The sequence below is a fragment of the Lissotriton helveticus genome, chromosome 2_1 (genome assembly GCF_964261635.1).
Source record: "Lissotriton helveticus chromosome 2_1, aLisHel1.1, whole genome shotgun sequence".
In the NCBI taxonomy this organism is placed as follows: domain Eukaryota; kingdom Metazoa; phylum Chordata; class Amphibia; order Caudata; family Salamandridae; genus Lissotriton; species Lissotriton helveticus.
In genome coordinates, this window is record NC_136059.1 from 140,204,734 (window position 1) to 140,218,056 (window position 13,323).

General features: G+C 46.2%; 1 protein-coding gene across 1 annotated transcript in view; it reads left to right on the forward strand.

The window, feature by feature from the left end:
* The first annotated feature begins 3,867 nt into the window (after positions 1-3,867).
* Positions 3,868-13,323, forward strand: part of LOC144817800 (uncharacterized) — a 54,214-nt gene continuing 44,758 nt past the window's right edge. Inside the window, exon 1 of the mRNA XM_078674629.1 lies at positions 3,868-4,027. The gene's annotated coding sequence lies outside the window, so the exon portion shown is untranslated. The remainder of the gene's footprint in view (positions 4,028-13,323) is intronic.

Consider the following 13,323-nt stretch of genomic DNA (forward strand, 5'->3'; position numbering starts at 1 on the left):
CTGTGAATACCGGTATGTTTTTTAAGGTTTCCACTAGTGTGGATAGGGAAGTGGGTTTATTTGTTTGCCACCGCAATTTGAGCCAGTAACATCCCCCGTTTGTTCCACGCAGCGGAGATAACAAAGTCAGTCGCGAGCCGTCCTCGGCGACTGTGTCGGCTCAACTAGAGAATTTTGGATATTGAGGCATCCTCTCTATAGCGGGTAAGCGTTACCTTTGAGAGTGTATCAGCTTGCAGGTAACAGAGCGGTTGACTGCAATGACTAAATGTAGCGTGTGTGTGTTCTTTTCCTTTCCCCAGCCCCCTCGCGCACTTCTAGTGGAGATACAACCTTTCTGAGATTGGATCTGTGACCCATGAAGCAAAGTGGGGCTGCTCATGTATAGTACAGGGGTCTAGTCTCTTAGTACAGATCATAGTCCTAAAGTCATGTCTTTCTGTTGTTTCAGTGATAATATTGGTCCTGAGGAGAACCCCGGTACTTGGCGGGGTTTGAAACGCGTCGACCAACCCGGTCTCGGGTCATTTAAAACATTCTTTTCACAACAATGGTTTATGAGTAGCAAGAGATTCTTATCCTCTAGTGATTTGCACTTTGGAAAAAAAACTTGACATTGGCTGAAAACGAGAAGGATTTCTTTCCATGGCATATGTCTAAAGCTCCATTGACACCGAGACCAATTTTTGTATATTATTTTTTTTTTTGTTTGTTTGTCTGAATGGTTTTGGATGAATGAATGGCCAAGAGTGTCTGAATTGTGAAATTGTCCAAGGGTGTGTTTGTTTTGTTAACTATTTTGTATATATTATGTATATAAATGTTTTTGTATTTCCATGCACGAAACAAATGTGTGTCTACATATTTTGAAAAATTCAAAAAAAAGTATTAAAAAACTCACATGTTGCAATTCATAAAGCAGGTGTTTATGTTATATTCATAACAACCATTTTTTTCAGCTTGTTAGCTTTCAATTGAGGTTCTCAGCACTGGCAATTGTTGTGTTTGATTATTCTTCTCATGTGGTGGCACACCACAAGCATCCTCCGAGTGGCACCCTTTCAACCCTCTCTGTTCCCCCTTGCTCCATGCGTGTAAAACGCGGGTACTTCTAGGTGCCCGGCGTGTGCACTGCTCCATGTGCTTGATTATTTTACAATTTTTTCTTTATCGCCGTTTCTTCAGATCACTAATTGTTTCTTTCTTTTTTCCATGAGTTTCCTCTATTTTATATCTATCAGCGTACCTCCGTGATTCTTTTCTTTCCTGTGATAATACAATGTTCCATTTATGCACAAGGTTCCTTTGCTGTACTCTCTGTGCAAGTCGGTTTTTGCTGCCTGCGTCTGCACCCCGTCTTGTGAAGTTCTGACGGAGATGCCATACAGGGGGTGCTCAGAATCTGCCCCCTAGGGGTAGCATTACTTTCATACGAAAGACTTGGCACCTTGGCTGAGACCCGAGGAGTTGCGCCAATGACCAGTTACTGCCACCCAGTGGTCGAAGTGGGGAAAAAAAGTAGGGGAATGGACTGAAATAATTTTTAGAAGTAGGGGCATGCCGTGCCCTTCCGTTCCCGCCCACTTCTACCACTGCTGCCACCCATTATAAAGCAAGGAGCAGAGTTTACAACTCCCTTGTGTGGGGGCTGTTGGGGTGGGGGTGACTTAGTGGCATGTTGGGGTACATGCTCGTGGTGGGGCGTTTCCACGGGTTCTGTATGGGCTGTACATTTCCGGTTACACTTTGAAACTATCCGGCTGCACTACTACCAATTTCACCTCTCAACCTCTAAACCCCCTCTCTCTCACACATGAACACACACACACATTTTCTCAAAGACATTTTTAACTTTTTCTCAAGTTGTCTATCACACACATTCTCACGCACATGTTCTCTCAAACACACGCACCCAAGTTCTCTCACACACATATTTCTCTCACACATTTCTCACACATGCTTTCAGATGGGTTCCCTTCACTCACAGACACTGTTTAACACTCTCTCTCGGACTCGCCTCCCTCATGCACACTCTCAGTTTGCCCTATCTGTGCGTTGCATCCCTTGTGACCTTGGACATATTGAACAGGTGCAGCACAGGGGCTGCTTCAATTAACATCATAATTCATATTACAGTTGCACTTAGGACATATTAGGATTGTTATGACAGGATAAACTTCAGCTGGTGGTAAAAGTGCAGAATATCAATCAGGGTATAGAAAATGTACTTCTGTCTAACACAGTACAGCTAGTATGATAGCACACAATGCAGCTAGTATGATATAACAAGCATTTGCAAAGCAATAGGTCTCGCATTTGCAAGAGTCTAAACTATTGCTGTTGTAAATGACAATGTCTCTTATTTATGAGTTGGTTTTGAACACATTAATAAAATGCATTGTCATGTTCAATACCAGGAGCTTAAACTCACGCAAATGTGAGACGTATTGCATTGCAAATGCTTGTTTTACTTGCAGTTTATAACTTAAAATCCTAACTTCGAACGTGAGCTAGTAACTGTAATCTAAGAGCTGCATGCAAACTGCCAAGGTGTTGATGAGAGTATTATGAATTTTTACCATCTTTCATTATAATAATGTTGGAAAAATGGTTCATTTGGATCGAGATCAGTTCTGATTATTTAAGAGAGCCCACAGCCAGGTTGTTACATTTTAAATTCTGAGTTTGTGCTTCTCCAGACCAAGCACTCTTAAAATATAATGCCTACCATGATTGATCGTCTCTGTTTATTGTTTGTGAGGTAAAGTGCTCTGAAACCCTACACTGGTATGAGCGGTGCTGTAAACCTAATTAACTGCATCTGAGAGAGAGTGGTTATAGCGGCTTGAGGGGCACCCTTGAAGGGTGGTAGTGAGGGAGTCCAAGGCAGAGGGGGTCAAACAATGATTGCACTGGGCGCCCCCAGCGCTGAAGCCGGCCCTGGCTTCACACTGTGGAGCTGCTCGGTGCAGACGTTTATCTCATGAATCTGTGTCGGTTCTGTTGGAATGTTAGGGGGGGAGGTGCGTGAAGGACGCGCGTGCTCCCTGCTCGCCCGTATCTGTATAACATAAACTCAACTTTAAGGAGTCATTCTTGTGGACTCCTCACTACACACACATCTTAATGCAAAGCCTTTTGCTGTTATATGCCATGTAAAGTTGACGCAATTCCACTTTCCCGCCAGTCTCAGTTGCATTGAGATTTGCGCAGAATGACGCGCACACTCGCACCTCGGCGCAATGCGGCCACGGATGACAAAGAAACCCAGACCCAGAGTGTTAGGTGTTCATTACACTAAGGAATGCGTGATTAGGCCCTTTTGTATGAAACGCAATAAAAATGAATAAGGGTGGCCAAATCAGTAGTTCAAATGATGTTTTAGTGCTAAGTCACAGTTTAAAATCATGCTTAAACATGTCCTGCCTTTCGATGTCACTTCCGGTCTTCCAGAATGTTATACATGTCCTGGACTCCAGAACCTTGGGTGACATCCTTACTCCATGAACCCGGAAGCTGCATCGGCAGCATTAAGAGACTCGTTTGGAGAGGGCACCTTTCACTGGGGTGGGTAAATATGATATAATGCACAGGCAGGGCGCTGCTATTCTTAAACAAGGGGTGAGACCCATTTTGGATTTGTTCGCGTTCGAATCGCGTGTCTTACTCTTACAGTCCGGTCTGAGCTGCACATGACAGGCCTAAACGTGATAAAACAACATAATTGCTATCAAATATTTGCCGAGATATCTCACTGTCTTCTAGCTCGTTGCAGGTGATTGATGGCTCTATTTCTGTGGAAAAATGTTTTCCTTCCAGACCGCCCCCTTACTTTGCATTGCAGGTTCTATATCTAGAGCGAGCTCTACTCCACCATCACTCACTCAGCGTGGGGGATCCCTCCTGAGCTGACAGAAGAGAGCAGCAGGCAGAGGCGAGACCCGACACCATCACTCACTGAGTGTGGGGGATCCCTCCTGAGCTCACAGAAGAGAGCAGCAGGCAAAGGCGAGTAATCCGACAGAAGGTAAGCAGAAAGGATGTAGAAAGGTTTCATTTTTTGCAACTTTGTGTAGTTTAAATAGATAAAAAAGCAGAATTCACAGCAGGAAATGTTTATTTGTGTGGGGAATCTACAGCAAAATAAGAGAAATCGAATTTGCAACACATGTTTTGAATGAAACGTACATTGCAAACCTTTGTTATGCAGATGACGACTTCTGCAAGAAATATGTAGGAAATTTGTAGACATGTAAGTCTACAGGAGGAATTTGTGCTGTTTAGCACTTTTGTGATAGCACACTCTTGTGTTCTAGGCACCCTGCACCAATGCACAGTGACACTGTGACTATATCACCAGTATAGCTCTGCTGAGAAAGTCTGTGCACTGTATTAGCGTCTACATGGCATTCACACGCGGAAGCGTCAGCAGTCCATTGCACTGCAGTTCCACTGAGGCGCATTAGTACTGTCCACATGTAACATGTCAGTGCAGTCCTGCAATGCATGTCTGATCTGTTGAGCAATGCTGGGATGGGTCTCTTGTGGGTCTTAAAATGCTACTGAGATCAGCCTACATTGACCTACAGCATATGTCATTCTGGTGAAATCTGCAACCGCCCTATCACAAAGCAGCATTTAATTCCCCTTCTGCAAGATAGTGGACACACATCAATCCTGGGAAATGAGTGCCTAAGAGCAGGTGGTGTGAAGACCTGCTGGCATTACCCTCTTTTAATAATAAATACATTGTCAGCACCTGCCTGCACACATCTGTAGCTGTCTGGTGACAGCATTAATGAGTTCCCTACTACCAGAGAAACAACATATTGCAGATGTGGTGGCCACAGTTACTTTCTGCTTCACAATTTTAAATCAAGGATCAATAGCGCCACCCTCTGAATTTGGGGTACTGCAGGCAAGCCAGATGTGCGAAAAGCTTGGTTGTAAAACTATTACTTTAGCAAATGTTAGCAGGTCTAAGTATTGTAAATAATCAAAGCTACTATTACTCACTTGTTTGTTACTCAATTCATCAGTCTTAGAATATTGAACGGCTAAGCTGGACTAGACAAACATCCAACTTGTGACATATACGCAACAGAGACAACAGCAGTGAGCACCAAATTCACCAAGAAATCATGCTTTGTTGCATTAGTGCAACAAAGCCCCACCACAAACCTAGGGGAATATGTACAAGAGAATTGCGCCACCGAAACATCACTTTTTCCAACGTTCCGGTGGCACAATGCCCTGCACCATATTTACAAAGTGGCGTTACCACACTTTGCATGGCTCTTCGTAAATATAGTATCCTTTCACCCAGGTTTTGCATGAAAGTGACGTGCAATGGGTGTTGCTTTGAGCGTTCCGCCGCAACACCCATGGCTTTTTGACGTTGTCCCAGATTTACAAGGATGTGTAAATCTTAGGCAGCACCACAAACTAACAAAATGCAAAAACAGGAGTTAGATTGGTGCAGGCAGGAGGAATACATTGTTTTATTTTTTGTAAGTGTGCTGAATTCTACAGCACACATAGAAAGGGCAAAGTGCCAATAATTATTGTTTCTGAGCAGGAAGGTGTCCCTTTGCACAATGTCTCAACGTTGTCTATGTTGGTGGTAGGCAGCTATTTTTAGCGCCAGTGCTAGGGAAAAACATACAGGTGCACCATATTCTTGTAAATACGGAGGCTCCCTGCATTATGGAAATGACCCAGTGCAGCGCTGCGCCATTTCCTTATACATATGCCTCTTAATGTACTACTTGCTCCAATGAGATACCCTTTTAAACTAGTGTATCATTGTCCTGACAAGATGGTTGAAATGTGATGGAGCTAAATAGGCCTTTTCTTGGGTGTTGCTTGTCTTCTTCTGTGTTTAGGAATAATGTCACAGATAAAATACTCACTGCCACTGCAAACATGATGTGTTCATTATCAAATACTAACAATAATTCTGGTAACATTATCTCCAGTTTACATATTTTACATTTTCACCCAAATCTGACTTTCCTTCATGAAAAAGTGGCAGAAGGGCGAGAGCTTCGGAACTGAGGAAGTAGGGGCCAGATGTACTGTTCCTAATAGTAGTGAGTAGGAATGTGACTTACCTCATGATTTAGGTAGGTCGCAAATTGCAACTCACAATGATTAGAGGCCATCACAGGGATGGTGGCCTGTTGTGGACAGGAGAACACCATCCCTGCGATTGTTTTTTTTAATAAAGCCATATATTATTAATGCAGCCTGTATTCTTTAAAGGAAACAGAACTGTGTTTAAAAAGAGCAGTTCTCTGTTCTTTTATTTACTTGTGATACGGCCGTGATCCCCTGGACTACTGCCTACTCTTTAACAAACTTCTTTTTACCATTTCTGACTCTGAAAATGCGCTTAGTGCATAAAATAATGTGCTTAAAAAAGCAGCATGTGCATGTGTTGTAATCTTACTAATTCTCATGTAAAGTGCTATGATGCCCTTAGGCCAAGTTTGCGCTTCATACAACTGCACAAAAAATAATAATAATGAAGTCCACGTCCTCACCCCCATGGTTAACACACACTCTTCCAGCCCTACATCCATAGCAGCCTGTGTAATGTACAGTGCGTAGATATGTAGCCTATTAACGCATACTTTATTTCATCCTTTGTTGAGTAACTCAAAGACTTAAGATTCTTGAAAGTCTAGCTTTGTATTGACCCACCTGCCCAAAAAGTCCCTGTGTTTAGAGTTTCTTTACTGAATGTTACGGCTGGATCAAGATAGGACATCAAGAAAAACAATGATTTATGGCCATTTGGGTGCGCCCAACAAATCTGGAAATGTGCAAAATGGGCTGCATTCACACAAGTTCTGTTGTGTAGATACACACAAGCTTCTGGTGCCAAAGATCTCCCATGGGCATACCTAGAGAGCGGATTCCATGCACTTATCACTGCTGTCTTAATGACCTCAAAATGCTGCTAACCAACCTTCTGATTGGGCTGGGCTAGACTATTCACAAAAATAGCAAAACGCATTCATTCATTAGAATGATCAAATAATATGCAAGTAATCACCTCAGTAAATTTGCATTATACATATTCTAGGGCACCCCTCATCATGGACAGATGTTGTGACATCTGCGCCAGTTGAACATGTTGTTACACCCAGGTAGGCCCACTTCAGGAAGGGGGAGGTGCGCCTCTTCTGCATTGCACCCCTTTGCTCACACAGGCTGCCCCCTCAAGAGCTCATGACTATCCTAAGTGTAGAGGAGTAAGGGGGTGTAGTGGTGAACTTCTGCGGACTCCCTGAAGTCACCTTGCAACACTGCCCTACGTCAAAGTGAAGGGGCAGGATGCATTACATTTATCCAATATAAAGCATTCCTGTCCTTCCCCCCAGTGCTGGTCTCTTTTCAGCAGCCAACCGCCAAAGCAGGCACCCTTGCACCATGGTGCAAGGGTGCCTGCGTTGTAGGCAACAATTGTTTTTGTGCAGAAAGGACCACATTCCTGTACAACAACAATCCTAGCAGGCTTTATCCTCTTTCTATGTGTACTTGCAGAACGCAGCACACATGAAAAGACGAAAAAAGTAGGGGTGGGCGGAATTTGCATAGTCGTGCCATGCAAAGCTCCAGGAAACAGTAAAAAATCTCTGCGAGCACACAGAAATTCCACCAACACGCAGAATTGCTTGTTCGCAATGATTTTTTCCTGTTTGCGAATGCTGTTTGCATGCTCAGGGGAAATATCTTGCAAACACACATTTTGAGAACAGGAACAAGCAAAGAATTCCACGAAGCCACAGAACGCAGAATTTTGGGCAATTTCGCGTTCTCCGGGGAACGTAAAATTACCCAAATTCTGCAGATTCAGCAAGCGGAACGGAATTTACCGCCCAGGCCAAGAAAAGGATGAAGAAATGAATGTATTTCTCCTTGTTGTGCCTCCACTAGGGAGGCATAAGCAACTGGCACAACCTCGTGTTTACATGGTTTTGTAAATCTGGGGAAGCACCAAAACTCATTGGTGTTGCATGGGAAAACCTACCAATCAATCAATCAATCAATCAGAGCATTTATATAGCGCACTACTCACCCGGAGGGTCTCAAGGCGCTGGGGGGAGGGGGTCCGCTACTGCTCGAACAGCCAGGTCTTGAGCTGCTTCCTGAAGGCAAGGTGGTCCTGGGTCAGGCGGAGGTGGGTCGGAAGGGAGTTCCAAGTCTTGGCGGCCAGGTAGGAGAAGGACCTTCCTCCTGTGGTGGCTCTTCGGATGCGGGGGACGGCGGCGAGGGCGTGGCTGGTCGATCGAAGCTGGCGTTTGGGAGCGTAGAAGTTGAGGCGGCTGTTGATGCTCATGGAGCACCTCCCTAGCGCAGAATAAGACAACATAGAGATTTGCACTGCCTTACCTTACTCCACATCTACGAGGCCATTCAAAGCCACATAAACTGGCTTAGCGTGACCTCATAAATATGATTTTGGAGTTTCCACTACCCGAGCATCAAAACAACTGGCCCTACAAAGGTGCACAGGACTCCTTAATATGCCCGTAGATTTTTAGCATAAAAACGCCACTTAGGAAAAGAACCACTGTTCTTGAAAGTTTGGGGTGGAAGGTAGGTAGGGGAAAAGCTGAATATTTAGGGAGGAGGGGAGAAACACAAAAGGGAGAAAACACAGAGGCAAGAGAGGGAAACACAGAGTGCAGGATGTGGGAGAGAAGCACAACAAGCATTGTCATAGACAATATGTCTCACCTCTGGGACCATATAAGTGTTCAGCCATTCGGCACATTATCCTGGGTGCTGTGCCACCAGGGATTGAAGAGCTATACAATTACTACATACTGGGACTTGCAGATTGATGCAGGAATGCATGCTTGCCCCAGGAAACATTTATGTACACATTCCCAGGCTTTTTAATGCACAGACAGAAAGGCAAGCGACTCGATGCAAGTCAACAGCAATATATCATTCTGGCCCTCATTACGATGTTGGACGGACTTGCGTCTGCCTTATACCATTTTGGTGAGGGAACCACCCGACCATAGTTCGACAGATCCGCTTACTGAATGAGGATGCGGCCGCACATGGTGCAAACGTGCAATTTACAATGGGAGCTTGTGCAGTGTTCCAAAAACCGACCGTAGCTCAAGCTCCCATCCTAAAATTTGTAAGGTTTTGCACATCCATGCCTGTGTGTAGGCTGCTCACGATGATGTGCCTGCCATTTGGTGCAGGAATGTAATGGGGGCAACTCAGATCCCCAACCAGGGCCAGAGGAGAAGATTGCCGTGTAAGGGGCCCTCAAAGTCACTCTCTGATAGCCTTTCCATGGTAGAAAGGCCAACATGGGAAGGCTGTCGGAAACCAACATCATAATCCCGAAAGCAGAAATGCCGTCCATAAGGGATTATGAGCGGCTTACGACTGTAGCCTGTCAGAACTCAGTCGGTTTCCTCAGCCGGTTAACACTCTGACCGCCGACATAATTTATTCAGCGGTCGGAATGTAAGCCTACCATGTCTGTTGGTAAGCCTCCGACAAGCGGCCAGAGGCCTATGGACAGACATCATAAATAGTCCCTCTTTATGCAACTGCATCACTACAGTATTGAGCAGCCTATGAAAACAAGGCTTTTTAGTGCACAGACAGAAATATAAGTGCCTCGAGGCAAGTCAACAGCACTATAATATTCTGTGTGTGGCATCATCACTACAGTATTGAATGATCTATGAAAAAAAGCTGTGAAGTACTTTCCAATGGCAGAGATGCCACATCCCTCCTCCCCAAGGCCTGTATTCGCCAGGCATATTTCTCCAGAGTTTTCCATTCAAAACACTGCTTGTACCATCTGTTTACCAGCAAGCTCCCGGCTTTGCCCTCTGTCCCAGACCCTGGGTAAAGGGGCACTGGACATAGCAACAACAACATGCTTCCATTTGTTAGGTAGAAGGGCAATAATGAATAAACAGGGAAGGCTTTGGAAACACTAAATCTCCATGCACCTAAAAACAAAAAAAATAATCTAACCTTGTTTAATGCAACTGGTGATTTTGTGAAGTGCTCCAATTAGAAGCTCAGGTGCAATGTGTAGCCACTAATCATACACCTGCAGACCCTGACCACTGGTATGTGTCCCCATCCCACAAACCAGGATAGGGCCGTAGTTCAGGGGTAAGTTTTACAAGAAAGCTCCACCCCGTGACAATGTGGTGCAACATGCATCAGCCTAAAATGATCTTGCACACCACTTCTGGAGAGTGCTGACCATCGCCTTGCACCCTCCCATCCAGATGATCAAGTCATCTGAAGGTCGATTTGAGGATACCAAATTGAACTCAAAATGATTGCTCGCATCTGTAGATGTACCTTGTCGGACCTTGGTTGACAAAGGTTCATAGGACATCAGATGGGGATGAGGAGACCGGGATAGAAGTAATACTCCACCTTACCTGCAACAAATACATGTAATATCTGTTATAACGAACCCAAGAGAATGCTGCAGATATTCCATACATGCATGTAATCAATTTTTGAGCCACAAGACCCACCAGCATGGTAGTTTCACCCAAAAATACAGCACAACATTGCTAAAGCTAAAGACCAGCTGTAGGGAGGCGGCACAAGTCCTAGCTTTCCGATGATATAGCAGACTGCTGACAAGTGGATTGTGCTGGAAACTATAAACCTTCATACAGGAGGGACCCGGGCCAAAAAAGGCCCGCCACAAATGAGTTTCCTCAAGGCAGAGTCGAGTTTAAGGTAATGAGGTATCTCGAGGTAGTAATCCTGACATGCAAGACACTGCACCCGTATTCATGTCACAAGGGGTTTGTTATGCTGGCCGTGGACACCCACATACTGATCACCCTGCATACTAACATACTGATCACCCTGCATACTCAAACACTGCTCACCGTGCACACTCACACACTGCTGGCCCTGGACACCCGTGTACTGCTCACCCTGCATACTCACACACTGCTCACCCTGCACACTTACACACTGCTGGCCCTGGACACCCACCTACTGATCACCCTGCATACTCATACACTGCTCACCCTGAATACTCACACACTACTCACCCTGCACACTCACACTCTGCTCACCCTGCACACTCACACACTGCTGGCCCTGGACATCCACATACTGCTCCCCCTGCATACTCACACACTGCTTACTCTGCACACTCACACACTGCTGGCCCTTGACACCCACATACTGATCACCCTGCATACTCACATACTGATCACCCTGCATACTCACACACTGATCACCCTGCATACTCACACTCTGCTCACCCTGCACACTCACACACTGCTGGCCCTGGACATCTACATACTGCTCACCCTGCATACTCACAAATTGCTCACCCTGTACACTCACCCACTGCTGGCCCTGGACACCCACATACTGATCACCGTGCATACTCACATACTGCTCACCCTGCATACTCACACACTGCTCACCCTGCATACTCACACACTGCTCACCCTGCACACTTACACACTGCTGGCCCTGTACACTCACATACTGCTCACTCTGCATCCTCACACACTGCTCACCCTGCATACTCACACACTGCTCACCCTGCACACTCACACACAGCTGGCCCTGGACACCCACATACTGATCACCCTGTATACTCACAAACTGCTCACCCTGCACACTCACACACTGCTGGCCCTAGACACCCACATACTGATCACCATGCATACTCACATACTGATCACCCTGCATACTCACACACTGCTCACACACACTGCTGGCACGAGACACCCACATACTGATCACCCTGCATACTCACATACTGATCACCCTGCATACTCCAACACTGCTCACCCTGCTTACTCACATTCTGCTCACCCAGCATACTCACACACTGCTCACCCTGCACACTCACACACTGCTCACCCTGCATACTCACATACTGTTCATCCAGCACACTCACACACTGCTGGCCCTGGACACCCACATACTGATTACCCTGCATACTCACATACTGATCAGCCTGCATACTCACACACTGCTCACCCTGAATACTCACACTCTGCTCACCCTGCACACTCACACACTGCTGGCCCTGGACATCCACATACTGCTCACCCTGCATACTCACACATTGCCCACCCTGCACACTCACACACTGCTGGCCCTGGACACCCACATACTGATCACCCTGCATACTCACATACTGATCACCCTGCATACTCCAACACTGCTCACCCTGCTTACTCACATTCTGCTCACCCAGCATACTCACACACTGCTCACCCTGCACACTCACACACTGCTCACCCTGCATACTCACACACTGCTCACCCTGCATACTCACATACTGTTCATCCTGCACACTCACACACTGCTGGACCTGGACACCCACATACTGATTACCCTGCATACTCACATACTGATCAGCCTGCCTACTCACACACTGCTCACCCTGCACACTCACACTCTGCTCACCCTGCACACTCACACACTGCTGGTCCTGGACACCCACATACTGATCAACCTGCATGCTCACATACTGATCACCCTGCATACTCACACACTGCTCACCCTGCATACTTACACTCTGCTCACCCTGCACACTCAATCACTGCTGGCCCTGGACATCCACATACTTCTCACCCTGCATACTCACACATTGCTCACCCTGCACACTCACACACTGCTGGCACTGGACACTCACATATTGATCACTGTGCATACTCACACACTGCTCACCCTGCATACTCACACACTGCTCATCCTGCATACTCACACACTGTTTACCCTGCATACTCAAACACTGCTCACCCTGCACACTCACACACAGCTGGCCCTGGACACCCACATACTGATCACCCTGTATACTCACAAACTGCTCACCCTGCACACTCACACACTGCTGGCCCTGGACACCCACATACTCATCACCGTGCATGCTCACATACTGCTCACCCTGTATACTCACACACTGCTCACCCTGCATACTCACATTCTGCTCACCCTGCATACTCACACACTGCTCACACTGAACACTAACATACTGCCACCCTGCATACTCACACACTGCGCACCCTGCATACTCACACACTGCTCACTCACACACTGCTGGCCCTGGACAACCACATACTGATTACCCTCCATACTCACACACTGCTGACCTTGCACACTCACACACTGTGGCCCTGGAAACCCACATACTGATTACCCTGCATAATCACATACTGGTCACCCTGCATACTCAAACCCTGCTCACCCTGCACACTCACACACTTCTGGCCCTGGACACCCACATACTGATCACCCTGCATACTCACACACTGCTCACCCTGCATACTC